Source organism: Meriones unguiculatus, chromosome 1 (genome assembly GCF_030254825.1).
Source record: "Meriones unguiculatus strain TT.TT164.6M chromosome 1, Bangor_MerUng_6.1, whole genome shotgun sequence".
Classification (NCBI taxonomy): domain Eukaryota; kingdom Metazoa; phylum Chordata; class Mammalia; order Rodentia; family Muridae; genus Meriones; species Meriones unguiculatus.
This window is the reverse complement of record NC_083349.1, coordinates 124,208,762-124,228,076: the sequence shown is the minus strand read 5'-3', so window position 1 is coordinate 124,228,076 and position 19,315 is coordinate 124,208,762. Positions and strand designations below refer to the sequence as shown.

At 45.2% G+C, this 19,315-nt stretch overlaps 1 protein-coding gene and 1 long non-coding RNA gene across 13 annotated transcripts in view; one reads left to right on the top strand and one right to left on the bottom strand.

Moving 5' to 3' along the window:
- Positions 1-19,158, bottom strand: part of Kidins220 (kinase D interacting substrate 220) — a 108,656-nt gene extending 89,498 nt beyond the window's left edge. For 11 of the 12 annotated variants that reach the window (XM_060366317.1, XM_060366319.1, XM_021661722.2 and 8 more), the window contains exon 1: positions 4,550-4,685. The gene's annotated coding sequence lies outside the window, so the exon portion shown is untranslated. Of the gene's footprint in view, positions 1-4,549; positions 4,686-19,137 lie in introns of those variants that run through there. The other variant, XM_060366300.1, reaches the window with a different exon arrangement.
- Positions 4,570-9,693, top strand: LOC110564317 (uncharacterized). The gene is made up of 3 exons (XR_002477330.2): positions 4,570-4,709; positions 5,356-5,479; positions 7,560-9,693. It is a non-coding gene; the product is annotated as an uncharacterized LOC110564317 (long non-coding RNA).
- Positions 19,159-19,315: the final 157 nt, after the last annotated feature.

The following is a 19,315-nucleotide window of genomic DNA, read 5'->3' as shown; positions in this document are numbered from 1 at the left end:
ATATTAGACATATAATATAGGATAGACATACTAAAATCTGTACACCTAAAGAAACTAATCAAGAAGGAGGACTCTAGCTAAGATGCTCAATCCCCATTCAAAAAGGCAAAAAGGATGGACATCAGAAGGAGGAGAAAACAGGGAACAGGGGAGAAGCCTACTACAGAGGACCTCTGAAAGGCTCTACCCTGCAGGGTATCAAGGCAGATGCTGAGACTTATAGCCAAACTTTGGGCAGAGTACAGGGAATCTTATGAAAGAAGGAAGAGATAGGAAGACCTGGAGAGGACAGGAGCTCCACAAGGAGAGCAACAGAACCAAAAAAAATCTGGGCACAGGGATCTTTTCTGAGACTGATACTCCAACCAAGGACCATTCATGGAGATAACCTAGAACCCCTGTACAGATGTAGCCCATGGCAGTTCAATGTCCAAGTGGGTTCCATAGTAATGAGGACAGGGACTGTATCTGACATGAACTGATTGGCCTGCTCTTTGATCACCTCCCCCTGAGGGGGGAGCAGCCTTACCAGGCCACAGAGGAAGACAATGCAGCCACTCCTGATGAGACCTGATAGACAAGGATCAGAAGGAAGGAGAGGAGGACCTCCCCTATCAGTGGACTGGGGGAGGGGCATGAGTGGAAAAGGGCGAGGGAGGGTGGGATTGGGAGGGGAGAAGGGAGAGAGCTACGGGGGGAACAAAGTGAATAAACTGTAATTAATGAAAATATAAATAAAAAAAGAAAACTGCTTTGACGTAAAACTAAAGCCGCAGTACATAAAATTTGAGAAATCTGATAGATTAGGGTTCATAGGAAGAGAGAGAGGAAGGAAGGAAGGAAGGAAGGAAGGAAGGAAGGAAGGAAGGAAGGAAGGAAGGAAGGAAGGAAGCTTTACCTCTGCTAAGAGAATTAAGTTGCTCCTTCCAACCTACTCTGGAGCAGTTATCTAATTTGTTACCCCACAAGTTATCTAACTTACCTCTTTGGTTGGTTGGTTGTTTTGTTGCTTTGGTTTAGCTTGTTTGTTTATTTGTTTGTTTGTTTGTATCTGTTATTGAGGCAGGCTCTTAATACATATTTTAGGCTGGCCTCAAAACTAGATCCTCCTGCCTCTACCTCCCAATGATATGAGTACAGACATGTGGCTGCAGCCTGGCTGACTGAGTCCCACAGGCTCACAGATGGTTTGGGTTGACTGAACCCTCACTCATGCTGGATTTTGAAGATGGCATTAGAACTTTCACATGGACCTATCAAAATTCAAAACCATATCCCAGAAGGGTACATTTTATAACATGTAAATTAATTATATCAATAAAAAAAGTTAGTTGATTCAACAATTTCACACCGAGGAACCAATTCAAAAACCAGAAAAAAAACATGAACAAAGATTTTATATACTGCTGGGTGTGGTGGCACTCACCTGTAATCCCAACACTGAGGGAGGCAAAGGCACTTACTGCTCTGGGTTCAGTTCCCAGCTCACAATCGCTTACAACTCTAGCTGCAGGGGAGCCTGCCTCCCAGGGCACCTGAGTGCAAACAGTATACGCAAACTCAGGTAGACACATAAGCATCAGCTCAACTATTTAAAATATATACACTGTTCAGTGCTAGAATAAAGCACAGCATCACATTCTTGCATGCTCCTCCTAGCTCCAGCCTTGAACCCCTCACTTAAACCTCCCCTTCTCCTCCTCCCTAGGCTCACCTCCTATCACTCTCTACTTCCTCTAACTCGGGCCATCTTGTGTTTCCATACAAATGTTACCTGATCAGAGCGCCCCTTGCCACTAAGTATAAAACAGTCCTCAGCCCCCACTAACGGTTCCCTAACTCAGCTTTATTCAGCAGAGTGCTTAGCATGACTCAATATATCATTTACTTATTTAGCCTACTCTTCCTACCCCAACAAGGACTTCAGTAAGAATGAGGGCTCTGTTCACTGCTCAGTTTCTAACAGTTGGAGAAGTGCCTGGCACATAGTAGAACTAACTCAGTGTTGATAGGATCATAAGTTTGCCCATGTTCATCAATCTAAAATGTCAGCATTTATACTCCCAGTAAGCCAAAACACACCCTGCATACAAGTGACAGCTATAGCTTCAAAGTACAAAATGGCTTAGATCTGTATCTCTCTTCAAGCTTAAAGGCTGTTTCCACTCTGTTATGTCTCCAGAACCTATTACAAGCCTACAGCAAGCAGACTCTCATGAGAGAATGGTTAAGTAACTACACAGGTATATAACGGATGCCTCTTCTTAGGGTCTTTGTCCACAGATAGGGCCCCTGACACCCTCGACAGCATGTTCTCTACCATCAGCTATAGGCAGGGCTATGCCAACAATCTGTACATGTGACACTCAAAAGGTAAGCTGGGCCAGTCCAGAATTGGAAATAAACTGTAAAGGTGGCTATGTATAAAAGATATGATATGTAAAATCACAGTCATTTGGAGAATGAGAACTTACAGCTATAAACACAGAAAGCCTAATTAAGCCCCTGAGACACACAGTTCAGGAAGTTACTGGTATCCTGGTCTTTCCACACCCTTGAAAGTGTCCTTTCCCCAAGGTTTCTGTACACCTTAAACATTCAGGAATTCAGTGAAAAACAAACAAACAAAACAAAACTGACATTCTTCAGCAAAAGTTGGAAGAGGGGATGGCATGCTCATGCAGGATCATAGAAAAAAATAACTTAGCAGTGTATGCATACACAACCCAAACTAGAAAAAACAAAACAAAGAATCAGAATTCTAGGCATGAGTTACAGACCAAAACAGACAGACAGCCTACAGGAAAGGAATCAGGCAATAAAAATGGAAAAGAAATGGAAGCCATGGAGTTCAACAAAATAAAATTCCTGATATTTTAATTTCTAGATGAAAAAAAATAATAAACTGTGTGACTGAGCACTCAGGGAGGCAGAAGCAAGCAGATCTCTGTGAGTTCAAGACCAGCCTGGTCTACAAAGCAAGTCTAATACAGCCAAAGATACATTCACAGAGAAACCCTATTTTGAAAAACAAAAATAAAAACCAAAAAAAAAAAAAAATCCACTTGATTGGGAAAAATAGGTGACAATATTAGTATTGCCAAGAACACCGGCAAAAGAACACTGATGCTTGCTATGAGATGGAGAGGGAGAAAGAGACAGGAAAAGTGTAAAAAGGCAGCAGATATTTCTTTATATGTAGCTGCCCCCTTCCCACTAACCAGCCTGGGTGTTGATTGGGCCTATGGGGTGCACTATGAATATTTAAGAGCTCTTAAAGAGCTGGATTAGAGCCTGATGTAGTGACACACAGCACATGCTTTTAACCCCTGAACCTGGGAGGCAGAGGCAAGATGATCTCTGTCAGTTCCAAGCAGGCCAGGGATACATAATAAGAACTAAAAAAAAAAAAAAAAAAACAGACAAAGAAAGAGAAAGGGAAAGAAAAGAAAGAGAAAAAGAAAAAGAGAGAGATAGAGAGATAGAGAACGAAAAAGAAAGAAAGAAAGAAAGAGAAAGAAAGAAAAAGAAAAAGAAAAGAGAAAGTCTGGAAATGAGATCTCAATGAGAAGTTTGGAAACCATTCTCAGACTATCTAAAAGGATTCTCAGACTGGTGCACATGTCAGTTATTTGTAAAACATGTCAAATACCGTATACTGTCTCCTTACCCAGAGAATCCCATTTTGGCAGACCTGTGGTGGCGCTCAGAAACAGATTTTTAACAAGGACCCCAAAATGAGTCTGATAAAGTAGGCTGTCCTTGTAAAGCTTGAGAACAAAGAACACACCTTGCCACAGCACTTTTAAATGCCGGCTGTGCACCAGACACCCAACGGATCCTTAAAAAAAAAATTTTTTTTCCTTTTAATGTAGACGTCTTGTTTTTCAAGGTGTCAAAATATGAGCAAGGACTAACCTATCAGAATTACCTACAAGAGGTTTTCGCAGCCACACCCCACACCAAAGAAAATCTCTGAAAAGAAAAAAAAAATGCTGCAATTTAGCAAGCGCCTCTAGCGAGCAGAGAGCTTACACAAACAGTTATTAACAAGAAAATGTCCTCAACTGCTTCAACCTTTCTCTAGGGGAAGACAACCTGAAAAACCAAACCAAAACAGATCCCTACACTGCTGGCTGACAAAGCAAACATGGACGCGTTCTCGCCAGGGGCTTGACGGTCTTCTGCACAGCGTTTAAAAGCCCGCACGGGACAATGGGGAGATGGGGTTCCGCGATGGAAGCGCAGAAGCAAACAACACCTCTCCCTGGAACGCCGAGAAACCGGGAAGGTCAGCCTCAGCGTGCCGCACCTGCCTGAGGGCACTCACCAGGTGATGGGTGTGACGGCGGCCTGGCTCTGGAGCCCCCCAGCACACACACCCACAGCGGCCACCGGACTGCACCGACCTCGCCCTCCCCGGCCGGGACGCTCCGCACCGGCCCCCCAGGTCACCGGCCCCGTCCCCGGTTGCCCCTCACAGACTCGCTCGCCCGCCTCGGACCTTCCGCCGCCCTCCCTCACCCGACCCCGCCGCCTCCGCACTGACCGTGTCACGACCCGGCCGAGGACGGCGCCCTCAGCTCGGCAGAACCCGCTCGCTGTGCCGCGGACCTTGTCAGAGGACACGACGCCAAGAGCTCGCAGCTATTAGCACGGTGCCCGGACCACGCCCGGCGGCCATTTTCCCGAGACTCAGGAACTGACAGGTCACGTGATCGTGGTGTGGGCGGGGCGCTGGGTGGCCACGCCTCCTGGAGGGCGTTGCGGGACGAGTAGGGGGGTGGCAGGTGCTGAAGTGGCTTGGGTGGACTTGCCCGCTGCCCTCTGTTTTAAAGGGATGGAAACATTGCCTCTTTGTTTTGAGTTCCGATGGCTTTTGTTTTGTTTTCTTTTCTTTTGTTAAGACATTCAGGTAGCCCAGGCAGGCAGGCCTCAACTCACTATGCAGCCACTCCCGACTCTCCTGCCTCCACCTCCCCGCCCACCTGTGCCACCACGCCCAGCTACAGGAGTGTATTTTTCACAGGTCCCTCAGGCATTATTTTTCCCCTGCCATTCACTCTTATGATAGTTCGTTTATAACCCATACCTGGCCTTATAAGCAGTCATTCTGAGAAATAAACTACAACTTTAGAAGCCGCTGCCCACTCTTCCAAACGAAGGCAGTTCAGTTCCTCCTTCTAGGGTCAAGGAGCCAGAAGTCTGCCTTCCGGAGCCATGGCTTCCCTTCTCCACCATCCCGAGAGTTCATTGCCTCGCCCCCCACCCTCCCGCACCTCCTCCCTCCAGCTCTCCGAGGACCCACCATCTTCCCCAGGGCCCCTCCTGACTGTGTTCTTCCCACCGCTGCAGAAGGTGTCTCTGGAAGGTCATCAAATGGCAAGAACTGATCCCTGACCCTCTCTGCAGGACACCATTAGCAACTGCATCCTGACAAGGTTCCCTTCATTGGGCCTTGTGACACCAGTTTCCTATGGTACGATCCACTGTGCTCCTTCCCAGGTTCCAGCTACCTTCATTACCTCAGAGTCCAGGGTTCTACTCAACCCCCCCCCCCACACACACACACACACACAGCTGATATTATACTTACACTCAGGGGATCTGGCTCCCTCCTGGATCACCAGAAAGTTGGAAATGATCTCACAAAATCACCCCATACTGTCTAGCCAGCCCATCACCTAACTATACCTATGTTCATCACTCAGATCTATTTAAAAGTTTTGGAAGCCCCCTCCACCCCCCCACCCACCCCCCACAGGACTGCCCAGTCTCCCAACTCCTCTCTCCACCCACTCTCTCCTTTTCACTGCTCAGGACACTAAGCATTTCTCTATTAAACTCTTCAGTGGGCCTCCGCTTCCGGTGAGCCCATTCCTCACAGAACCTGTAAGTAAAGCTCTTAGTAGGCTTGCCCTCACAGACCTTGCCCCTATTCTGCCTGCCTTCCCCTCAAACCCTACAACCCCACCCCTAAGGCTGGTCAGTATTTTCTGCTACACAGACACAAAAGGGATAGGTGAACAGTGGGTGTGGGGACTCACACCTTTGCTCCCAGTACTCAGGAGGCAGAGGCAGGTGGATCTCTGTGAGTTAGCATCTAGTCTGGTCTGCATAGTGAAACCCTGTCTCAAAAGAACCAAGAGGAGGAAGAAGAGGAAGGAAAAAGGGGGGAGGTCGGCTATCATCAGTGGCTGGGTGGAAGAGGTCAGTGAAAAGATCTCCCTGAAGAGAAGAAAGAAATGTGGTTCCTATGGCTTTGGGGGCTACCCATAGGGACTCACATTTGTGAGAAAAGGTTCCTGGAGGATTCTGACCCTAGCCTTCCAGCCCATTTCCCATCCAAGACCCCCACACCGCCCACCAAGCAACTGTAACTCCAGCATCGGAGCGAGTAGATTAACAACCTCTGCAAGTCAGAAAACTGGCTTTCTACAGGTCCAGGCTCATGCTAACCCACACTGAGCCCTCTGCCTCCAGGAAGAAACCAGAATGAGGAGCAAGCTTATCCCACTGTCTGCCTTTGGGGAGCCTGGGACACAGCACAGCAGAAGAGCAAAGTGCTGAGTCCCCAACTTAGGGGCATCCAGGCTCTGTGGAAGTGCAGTGGGAATTCTTGCTGAAGAACTGGGCAAAGCAAGTCTCAAGCCCAGACACAAGCCTTCCCCCAGGGACGTACCCTTCCTCCCTTCACTGAAACCAAATCGCTCTTCCCTGGGGCTGTTTTGGAAAATGCAATGGTTAGGAACCAAGGCTCAGGTGCCAGCCTGCAGGGTGGGCTAAGTGGGGAGAATCCTGGGTGGCTGAGAATGCATTCCAACATTCCTGAAACCAGTCCCAGCCCTGGGGCAGGCAGGGCTGAACCAGGATTGGATTAACACTCTCAAACTTTCTTTTAACTATATGAACCAGGCACTTCTGCAATAAAATGAAAATTTTAATGATTTATAAATGACTTGATAACGTTGGATAAAAGGCATTCAGGAGGCGAGGAGGCAGCATTTGCAGGGCAGTCCTGGGCGAAGCAAGGTTAATCTCCAAGCTTCTATCCATTGCCTCCTGCCTCACAGAGCAGTTACTCTGACTCAGCGAGGAAAGGCTCCACTTTGGTAACAAGTATTTTCCAGCCCCTGCCACATGCTGCCAGTTCCTTCCACTTTACAGACCCTCACACCCAATCTTGCAAGGGAACTACTGCAGAATAAACAAGATGTTTCCCCCTCAGTTTTGTCTCAAAGACACACCTCTTCCCATGATTTTGGTCTTTGGTTCTTTTGTCTGTTTCATCAGTTTGGTCTCAAAGACACACCTCTTGCCATGATTTTGGTCTTTACCTAGATCCTTTCCAGAAACACACCCTAAGGGTTTTGCTCTGGAATCACTCAACACCCCACTCAACACCCCAAGACTCTGAATCACGGACTTGGAGAATCTGGCTTACATCCTTGTCATATGTTTTTGTGTAGAAGAAAAAATAGGCATTATCTTTCCACTCCTCCACTCTGTCTCCATCAAAGCTGTAATTTAATCGCCCTTGCATCTTTTTTTTTCCACAGTGTCAGCACACTGGCCTGATGACTTCAGCAGCCCAATCTTTCTCCGTGGCTTCAGTTTCATCGTCTAGCATAATTTCCACAGAAATCGCAACATTTTTTGCATACCATGCTGCCCTGAAATTGTTCTTTCTTGGCTGGTTATGAAGGCTCATACTTGTAATTCCACTCCTTTGAGGGGACTGAGGCAGGAGGATTGCTGTCAATTCAAGGCCAGCTACAGTGGGTGTTCGTCTATGATTATAAAGTAAATATGTGCAGCTGGAAAGATGGCCCAGAGCTCTTGCAAAGAACAGGAGTTTGGTTCCCAGCAGCCACATTGGTGGGCTCATGGCTACCTATAGTGCCAGAGTATCTGACTCCCTCCCTCTTGAGGTACCCACATCCACTTGCCCTACCCCAGCAGAGTTAAAATAAAAAATGTAAAGTAAATAAGATGACTATGTCCTCGTTACAGAGAATTTGGCAAATACATAAAAATTGGAAGTGTCAGCTTCCCTTCCTTTACTCCTGAATTCTCTGGCTTCCTACTCAGAGATGTGAAACATAAGCTCAACTGATCAACTCTAAATGGTGCTGAAAGAAGAGAGTGGTGTTGAAGATTGTGATTGTTCTTGTCATGACTGATCATTAACTGTCAGCTGTACCCAGACTCACCCAAGAGACAAATCTCTGAGGGTGTCTATGAGGAAGCTCCTAGATTGGGCTAACTGAGCTGGGAAGCTCCGCCCCAGACATGGGGATACAGGAGGAAACCAAGGTAATATATACCCTTGGAGGAAGATTACCCACTTCCTCCAAGTAGGCCCCACCTCCTACTTCCATGACACCCCCATTCAATAATACTACTTACAGGAGGGGTGTGCGGGACCCCAAAGTAGCCGCACCACTCATGAGTCTCACCCTAGCTTGGATGATGACTTCCCCTTAGCTGCAGACAAAGTCCCTGGCTTCTGTTAACGGTCCACATTCTGTAAACTCCACCACCTCCCAAGACCACAAGAGGACACGCATCTGGAACAGAGCAACATTCACCTGGCAGGGGTTATGGGAGGGAATGGCTGATAACTCTTGACTCCTTTCTACGAGAGCTCAGCAGGCCTGATCTCGAGGCTCCCTTACAGGTCACAGCTGCCCTGATGAAGATGGTAAAGGCTGTTATACTCAGAGGATAGTGCTCTACACTCGGGCAAACAGAACTGTAGTGAGCATGTAGTGCCATATAAAAATTCTACGTGAGGGGCTGGGGAGATGGCTCAGAGGTTAAGAGCACTGGCTGCTCTTCCAAAGATCCTGAATTCAATTCCCAGAAACCACACGGTGGCTCACAACCATCTATAATAAGATCTGGTGCCCTCTTCGAGAATGCAGGCACAAAATGCAGGCAGATCAACTGTGTAAAAGATAGATAGATAGATAGATAGATAGATAGATAGATAGATAGAGATAGAGATAGATAGATAGATAGAGATAGATAGATAGATAGAGACAGATAGAGATAGATAGATAGATAGATAGATAGATAGATAGATAGATAGATCTAAATAGATAGCTATTTTAAAATTTCTATGTGGGAGCCAAGGTAGCAAGTTGGCATTGATTCTTCAGCCATTCACAGGGAGTTTTCACCAGGGTACTGCGTTAGAAACCCAAAGCACTAAGCATGTGGTATATGGCTCACAGGGCCAAACTCCTGATAGGACCGAATGTCAGGAGCCTGTACATGCTGTCCCCTCGCTTCTCAGTTCTCCTCACTGACTCAGAAAGTCAGGTGGTGGCCACCCAGCAGTTAGTTTCCTTGTATGGGACATATCCTGAATTTTCCCACCATCTACTTTATCATTCTGTACAAGAGTGAACAAAAGTCTGAACTCACTCTCTGTCAAAGTCCTGATGATCTACCAAAGGAAATTACTCTCATGAAATTGTGTCCAGCAACACTAGAGGCAGACAGGACATATTTCCCCTCCCCTCCCGCTTTCCAGTCCACAGACCAACTTCCTGTTTCTACGAGTTAAGAGGAGAGTTCAGTGAGCACGTGGTTTAATCTGATATCATTCCATCCAATATTTCTTTTCTCCTCACTGTTGTCACTTTAAGTAAACACAAATAAAAAAGAGGAATGTGTTCTTTAAAATGAAGTTTCTGAATTGTTTTTGTAAAATTCATCTTTATCAATAACAAAGTCTGGAAAGAAATGCAACAAGATACAAACGTTGATTAGCACTGGTAGGGTGCTGGGCATTTTGTTGCTTTATTTGCTTGGATGCATTTTATTACCCAGGTCAAAGCCAGTATAGATAAAACGGGAGGCAGTAACTGACGAAAGAGTTCTGAATAAGAAACTATTTGGGTAGAAAGTGGGTAAGCTTGTCTACATATGCCTTCAGTCTTGGTTCGTTGTTGCCACGCTGAAGATTGACTAAGATTCATCACATTTTGTTGTTTTGTGTAACTGTGGAATCTCTTTGCATCAAACAGCATAGGTTCTGCCAATTTAGCAGACACAAACTGATAATAAATTTTCCAGGTGATTCTGTTTATGCCAAACCTGGAAATTTAAGTGTTTCAAGTAGTCTCCATGTTTAAACATGGCCCTCAAGAAACAATTTGGATTAACATGTGGCTCTACACCATGAACTATAGACACTTTGGGAATGATATCCCTTCAGCAACTACAGCTAGTCACTAGCAATGGAAGCAGCTCTTAGAAGTGGAAGGGTTTGCAGCTCCGGGTAGCAGCATCACATCATCACAGCGTTCTCGTAATCCAGCCTGCTCTGCCGTTACCACTGGACGTCCTCCTCTGTCAATGACATCTTTTTCATTGTTCAGTTTATAAATGTGTATTTTAGGAGTGACACCATGGGGTCAGTACACACACACATGCACATGCATAATGCGCCTGGCACCCAGACACATTCTGCAGAGGGAGGACACGGTTTCTTGAGGATCCAGAACTTCTGTGGACAGAAGATACCTCCCGAGGAATTTGGTGTGAAGGAACAGAGGAAAAGGAGCAAAGAGAGAAAGCACCACCCTGGGTGAGGGGCCAAAGGTGAGCCTGAGCTACAAGGTGAGGCTGTGTGCATTGAGTGGGAAGTGGCACCCACACAGGCAAGCAGGTGTCACCTTAGCACTTTGCTATAGAAGCTCAGGAAATTAAGATCATATTTTATTTATAAAGCAAGAGACTCCCAAACCTGCTTTGTGATTTTAAAAGACATCTTTCAGGGACAGAGGATGAGCTCAGTTGGTAGAGTGCCTGCCTAGCTTGTATGAAACCCTGGGTCTGTATCCCCAGCACCTTGTTAATTGGGTGTGGTGGCACTCAGAAAGTGGAAGGAGGAGGGACAGAAGTTAAAGCTTATCCTCAGCCATACTAGTTCAAAGACAGCCAGGAGTGTCCCTGTCCCCGACTCAAACAATGAAAAACGACAACAGCAGCATGCATTTGGGGGAAGGGGCTGGAGAAGATAAGAATGGAGATTGCGAGACTGCTTCTCTACCCAGGGGAAGTGGGTGTCTCAACAGTTAAGAATCCTAGATTCAGGGAGAGAAGTCTGCTGTGGGTGAAGTCAAAGATGGTGCATGAGTCTCTGAGTTGTACAACCAGGGAAATAGTCACGACATTTAAAGCTAGTAATGGGAAAAGGTGCAAGCTTCCAGAGTGATGGACTGCATTGGGGTCCACGTTTACATGTGCTGAGTTAGAGGTGTCCAGGTAGAGATATTGAGCAGTTGTATATCTACCAGGTAACGGAAAGGAAGACAGGCTGAGCAAGATGGGGGAAAATGTGTGTGTGTGTGTGTGTGTGTGTGTGTGTGTGTGTGTGATGCCAGAGAGGGAAGGATGAAATAGCCCAGACTATAAGAGACTCATGGAGAAGAGAAGCTAAAGATAGAACAACCATCCAGAGATGCCTAAAGAGAAAAAGACAGGATAGCTACAGGAATCCAGAAAGCCTATCAAGGTGTGGAAGATGCTTAAATATAAGCAATCAAATGAGACTGGAAAACAACAGGTTCTTATACAAAAAGACCCAAAATAAGCCTTGTAAGTGTGGCTCAGGTTTTGGGGGATGGCAAGAGAGCAGAGGCACTGTGCTGACCAATGTAAAGCCTGAGACTCACAGGATAGGTTTCTACTGCTTGTTAGCTATTTTGTTCCATTCCAACCCCCCAGGAGAAAAGCTTGAGTCTAAGGCCATGTGAATTAACATCCTCTTCAAGGTAATGACTCAAGCATTACAACTCAACTTTCCACAGCTTCTGGAGTGCTGTGCAGCTCACTTGCCCAATAATGGCCATAGATCACTGTAAAGGAATTTTAATCCAGAACATGGCTGCTCTGCAAAGAGATCACATCCAAAGACCTCTTACGTCTGCGTGAGGCAGCTGGAATACAAATACACCTTTAATCCAGAAGACAAAGGCAAGCAGATCTCTAAGTTCGAGGCCAGCCTGATATGAAGCAAGTTTCAGGTAAAGACAAGATTAGGTCCAGGTGTGGTGGCACTCAGGAGACAGAGGCATGCAGATCTCTGAGTTCTAGTCAGTAAGTATTCTTCATGAAGTTCAGCTGAAAGTGAGCTCAGAGGCAGCACAGTGGAGCTGAGTTCATAGAATTCAGAGGTAGTTTTACCAGGAGAGTTTTACAGAGACAGGTTGTAGAGGGAACAAGCTAGACACAGGTAAACAGAATGAGCCAGAGAATGAGAAGGAACTAGAAGATTAGAACAGATTGTCAAAGTTAGTATGAGACCAAGCAGAGCAATTCAGTCAGAGGCTGAGAGAGAAGTCAGATTTTAATCAGTCAGCTTGAGGGCAGTTTGAGCCAGAACAGCTTAAATGAACCAGCCAGCTCTGAGCTGAGAAATACCAAGTAAGGGTAAGCTTATTAAGCAGTAAGTCTAAGAGGCTGAAAACATTCTAGGCCTAGATAACATTGTATGGAGGCTAGAAGCTTTCGGGACTAAGCCTAAATTAGCAGGAAGCCTCCGAGACATCTATTACTCCAGGTGAATAAAAGTACTTTTATGGATAGCCTGCAACTAAACTCAAATTGTAGATCTCGTTTATACAGCAACTCTCATGTTCATGCTGTAAAATATGGTGGATGGCCAGGGCTGGAGAAATGACTCAGCAGTTATAAATGCCTACTGTATAAATCATAACGGCTAGAGTTTTGATCACAACACCCACAATGTAACAAGCCAGGTGTCCTACTACAGCCTGTACTCTCCACTCTGGGCAGGGTTGAGGTTGAGTAGGGCAATGGCATGGGAGGTAGAAACAGGAATAATATTGCTGGAGCTTGCTGGCTTCCAGCCTAGCCTAGAAAGCAGGAGCCCAAGATTCAGGGAGAGATCTCCCCTCAAAGGAACAAATGGAGAACGATAGATAACATTCCCTTCTGGAATTCACTTGTGTGCACTCATACACACATACACAAACACACATGCCCCCCCCAGCACACATTTTGAAGAAAAGAGATAACATCCCTGGAATACAGGGCAACCAGCTCTGTCTTGCTTGGCCTTCAGGACCTGCTCCCTCCTGGCCTAAGATGCCATACATAGCTCTGGAAGTTATGACAAAGACTCAAGCATAAAACAAAGCATAGTTAAACAGTAAGAGAGATACAAAGTAAAACATTTTACCAGTAAAGAAAACCAAAGCATTTCATGACTTTAAAAACTGAAGCTGATGTTTGACTCCACCAATAAGCAGATTGAACTAGCACAACCTACAGTTTAGGTTCACTAAATGGCACAACCATCTCTAATGAGAAGAGCGAAAAATCATAAAGCCAGCACAGCTGCTTAATAAAGAGCCAGCAAAGCTGAGCCGAGTGACGAAATTGCTGTGGTGCAGTCTCCCACTCTTTTAGCCTTGATCTCTACGTGTCTCACACTTGGGGGCTTTTTTTATTTGTACAACTTGGAGATATTGAATTGATGGAAATATTCTTATGAATCATTTATGCCTCCTCCCAGGAGTACTGTTTTTAAGCTTCCTCAGGAATGTCTTGATCATACTTCCCCTCCCACTTTTAGGGAGATATCCTTATCTGGCCCTACTTGAAGGTCTTCCTTACTCCTTGAGGTTGTCACTCAAATAATTATGCCAGAGACCTCCTTACGAGGCTCTGACTCAAAGATACTCTGGGCACATCTGCCCCTGTATGATCTTACTCAGAAATGAGAGAAGGCTAGAGAAGTTGGCAGCAGATCAAATTAAAAGCCTCTTCGTAATACTGATGGACAAAGAATGGTGCTGATAAATGAAAAAAGAATAAAATATTAAGACCTCCCTTTCTTAGAAAAAGTTAACTCATATGGGGATACTGTAGTGTCATATAACTGAACAATAAAATTAGCAAGATTAGACATATAAATAAATTCTACAAGTATATAAGGTATAAACACTGTATTATGGCAGAAATTAAATTAAATCTTCAGCAGTGTTGGCCTGAAGACTCCTCATGGCACATCTTCTCCTACACTTACTCAGGAACCAGATATAACAAAACAAAGTAAACTTTATAAAAGGTAAACAATATTCAATAGGCTAGAGACAATTAGCACTCTATTAAAAGCTGATAATACACTGCTTGGGACATGACAATTTGCCCAGGCTGGCTTGGATAATTTCTGTCTAGTGTGCTTGTGAAAGGGTTAGACTAACTTTGTAACCTGTATGACTTCTAAAGCCTATAGTTTTGAGTTTCAGGTTAAGCTAGAGCCTCTTAGTACCTTTCCAGAGAATAGAGAAATGTGACCCTATCTGTGAGTTCAGATAGAAAAAAAGCAAGCAAGCAATGACCTTCACTCAGCAAAAAGAAAAACCATACCCTTGTCTTCGAGATAATGTTTCTTAGCAACCAACCCAGACGGCCCCAATTCTTCTTCTGAGTAGCTCCTGACCTCCAGCCAAGAGCCCGAAGCCCTAATCTTTAAGGATGAGCTAACCACCCCCACCATCAATTGCAGCTTCATCCACTCTTGGCAGGACTGGCCAAGCTTGAGCACCTAAGACTAACCAATTATCTTACTTTATAGCTTCCTCATCCAATCCTAAATTGCCAAAACTGCAACTTCAAATCTCCCGCAATTTTTATTTTAAAAACTTAAGGCCTTTGTCTCCCGGTGCCACTCTTTGTTGACCAGCAGGGGTGACCCCATTGCGCAATAATTAAATTAAACCTCTTGCTTTTGCAACAAGTTGTGGTCTGTGGGAGTTTCTGGGAAGGGTGCGATCTTGAACTCCTGAGCTGTGAGACCTCAGGTCTTACACTTGAAACCAAAAGAGCTTCCAGCCTGAGAATAGGCTATCATGTTTTGGCAAAATAGTCCCTTGAAACTTCAATACTGTTAAAAGTTGGGTTATGGAATTGATGAGGGAAATTGACTGTAAAAAATAATTCTGCTCTGTCATGGTTTATCAATGATGACTAAATTTATGACCCAAGCAGAAGTTAAAACACATGTCCGGGGACAAAATGATATGATCTGTGTTTTTGGAACATCATGCATCTATCTCTGCCTACTGCATTCTGTATGAACAAAGAAACAACCAGACTATCAGTCAGTATGTAAAATTCCTGCGAATCCCTGTGACTGACTCATTCCTCCCTTGCCGCACTTACATCCACCCTTCTTCAGGCCCTGACCTCACCCAGGGGCTAGACCCCGACAACTAAACCTAAGAAGGCTAAAAAAAAAAAAAGGGCAGAATTGTTTTTAAAATTGACATTGCACAGCTCACAAATGAAAAGCTTACCCAGGGGCTCATATTGACAGTTAGCTTCTGAGGAGGGAGAGAGGCCAGACAGACAGCATGTTACTATTTTCTAGTTTTATGACAAAACTACCCCACTAAAATCATTATGAGGAAGGTTTAGAGCTGGCTTACAGCTGGAGGGCAAGGTCCACCGCAGCAGGGAGGTAGGGCAGCAGCCCGGGCTGGCTGGTCACACTTCCTCTGCAATCAGGGGGCAAAGAGGAGAGAAACGCTGGTGCTCAGCACACTTCCTCGTTTATGACAGTATGCCCGCCCTTGGCACGGTGCTGCCCACATCAGAGCACCTCTTCCTCACAGACATGGCCAGCCATGTGCTCTTAGGTGGCTTTAAATCCAGTCTGGCTGACAAAGAGCGATGACTAATCACGGTTGGACAGTGCAATATTCTTTTTATGGAAAGTAAGGCTGGTGCGCAGGGCAATGGTGGGACACGGGCCTAGCATGCACGAGGCACTGCAAGCCATCTCTAATCCTGGACAAAAAAAAAAAAAAAAAAAAAAAAAAAAAAAAACAACGTAAATCTCCTGTGTTAAAGCAGCAACATCTGTCCAAACTGAGCAGTCGGCACGAGGGTGTGTTCTATACCTACAGGCCTGAGCTTCTTTTGAACAACGGCTAAGCAATCCCCCATTTCTAACTGGGGGAAAAGTCACTGTTAAAGAGGTCAGCATATTGCTGGCAGAATAAATCTCAGCCCCCCGCTGTTCCTAGGCTACCGTGGCTAACACACTGAAGAATCCTTGACCTAGCTTTTCTTTTTTTCTCCAGCTGGGCACTTATCCCAGCCTCCAAGCCCAGCAAAGAGCCAAGGCCTCCTGGAAGTACTGATACTCCCCATCTCTGCATTCTTCACTGCCTATGCACTTTGTGCTGGGGGTGGGGTTCTAAGGCTGCACTCACCACAGAGCTTTCAGGGGGTAGGCCATGGTCCTCCTTTACCTAGCACTTGAGCAGCAGTTCTCTACATACAACCTGCTTTTCCTCTCAGCCCAGCTGAAGTATGGCTCTTCAAGACATTACCATACATACTTTAGGAGGCAACCAAATGGGGAAGAGGCCTGCACACTGCTGCTCTTGCTGTTTCACAGGTGAAGCACAATGACTGGAATGCTTTGGTTTTTGTTTTTTTTTTGTGTGTGTGGGGGGGTTTTTTTTTGGTTTTGTTTTGTTTTGTTTTTTGCTGTTGTTGTTGTTGTTTGGTTTGGTTTGGTTTGGTTTTGGTTTTGGTTTTTCGAGACAAGAGTTTCTCTGTATAGCCTTAGCTGTCCTGGATTCGCTTTGTAGACCATGCTGGCCTCAAACACAGAGATCTGCCTGCCTCTACCTCCCGAGTGCTGGGATTAAAGGTATGCACCATCCTAGGGTCTCAAATTAACAATAAAAATTAGTATAACAGGGCCAGAGAGACAGCTCAGCAATCAGGAGCAAAGGCTGCTTGCTCTTCAAAAAGATCTGAGTTTGATTCCCAGCACCCACTTGGCAACTGACTCCCATCTGTAACTCTAGATGCTTATAACCTTCTAGCCTCTCTGGCAGACATACAAGCAGGCAAAACACCACATATAAAAAATATTTTGAAATGAAAGTTAATATATTCCCCCCACAGTTCTTCAAAGTGGAATCAAGATAAGACTTTGTTGGTACCCTGCTGGTTGAAGCTGCAGTTCTTACCTGGACTGGATAGCCATATGAGCTCCACATTAAAGGAAGAACTCCCCCCTTCCCCTTTGGCTGGCTCCCCTGCTGCCTGACTTCATCTGGAGAGTGTCTTTAGACACAAACTCCCCTAACTATATTTGATATATGGTCTCTGACACAGCTCCTTGCTAGCTCTCCCCTCCCCTTGCCTATATGTTAATTAGGTCCTGAGATTCTATTTTTCTGATAGGAGCATGCTGTATAATGCAAATCAAGCATCCTTGAAGTACCTAGTTCCAACCAATCATATACACCTGCTCTTGGAGTCCCCCACCCAATCCCCTAGGGGTATATAACCTTTGTTCTCTGTAATTAAAGTTGAACTAGCCACCAGCTCTTTCCCTGGAGTGTGTAATCCCTGTACATTCTTACTGGCCATTCCAGGCATGTTTCCTGCCCCTCTTGACTTCATGGGCTGCTGGAGGCAGCAGAGGCAGGAGAAAAACCAAGTCTTCAAGCAGAGAGAGTAGGACTTCAGTCTTTGGGTTGTAACATTTGTGGTGTTGACCAGACAGGAGCAAATTAAAAAATGGGTGATGCTGAGAGAGGCAAGATTTTTTGTTGTTGTTCAGAAGTATGCTCACTGCCACACTGTGGAAAAGGGAGGCAAGCATAAAACTGGACCAAATCTCCATGGTCTTTTTGGGGAGAAGACAGTTCAGACCGCTGGATTCTCTAACACAGATACCAACAAGAATAAGGGTATCATCTGGGGAGAGGATACCTGATGGAGTATTTGGAGAATCCCAAAAAGTACATCCCTGGAACAAAAATGATCTTCACTGGAATTAAGAAGGGAGAAAGGAGAGACTCATACTCCAACCAAGTACCACACATGGAGATAACCTAGAACCCCTGCACAGATGTAGCCCATGGCAGTTTAGTGTCCAAGTGGGTTACATAGTAATGGGAACAGGGGCTGCCTCTGACATAATCTGATTGGCCTGCTCTTTGATCACCTCCCCTGAGGGGAGAGCAGCCTTACCAGGCCACAGAAAATGACAATGCAGCCACTCCTGATGAGATCTGATAGACTAAGATCAGAAGGAAGGAGAGGAGGACCTCCCCTATCAGTGGACTTGGGGAGGGGCATGCGTGAAGAAGGGGAAGAGAGGATGGGATTGGGAGGGGAGGAGGGAGGGGCTTATGGGGGGATACAAAGTGAATAAAGTGTAATTAATAAAAAAAGAAAAACATAAGAAAATTTTAAAAAAAATGAAAGGTCATGTACTCCAATGGAGTAACACTTTGAAACCTTGTTCATTCCATCATTTGTTTTGTTTTGTTTTGTTTTTGGTCAGCACAATGTTGACTTCAGTGGACATATCCAACAACCAATAAATTATCCTTTTACAATAAAAAAAAAAAGAAGGGAGAAAGGGGCAGACCTAATAGCTTGTCTTTAAAAGGCTACTAATGAGTAATTCCAGTACCTTATTTATTACAAAACAAATGTCTCATGGCTTTTAATGCGTACCATAATTTAACTCATACATCAAAATTCAGATCATGAATGGCTAACAATGTTTTTGTTGGGCAGTCCCAATTTAAGTAAAAACTGACTTGTGTTAAAAGGAGAAGAAGAGAGAGATAGAGAAAGAAAAACTTCAAGTCATCAAGATGGCACACACCTGTAACCCCAGCACTCAGGGACTTGCAGAGGTAGGCAGATCACTCTACGTTTGAGGCCAATCTGGTCTACAAAGCAAGTCAAGGACAACCAAGGCTACATAGAGAAACCCTGTCCCCCAAAACCAAACCAAACAACCAAACCAAACAAGCAAAGAGACTTCAAGAACGTACCGAAGGTCCTGTAGGTTAACAATGATAGAGAAACTACATATCCAGTGAGAGCTCGGCACAGCTCAAAGGCAAAAACCAAGCTAGGACATGAGTGGTTTATTAGATTGTGTGTTGCTGTTTCTCTCTCAACTCAGCTGGCAGCCGACTAATTGCCGCTGGACTATTACATTTATTTAATAAGCTTTATAGCACAAGAACTGTGCAGTGTTTAAACTATTCTTAACCCTTTAAGCTAGTCTGGCTTCCTCCCAGCCGAAATCCCCAAGATACTTGCATGTATGGCCTTCTCTGCTCCAGCTGCTCCTTCCTCCGGTCTCCCAAACCTCTGCCCTTGGCTGAATCTCCTGCTTCCTCTATCTCTTCTCCCCTCGAAGGCAGGAAGTCCATCACCTATTTTCTCCCCTGCTCAGTGATTGGCTATTAAGCTGCTTCACTGGCATATCAGGGACAAC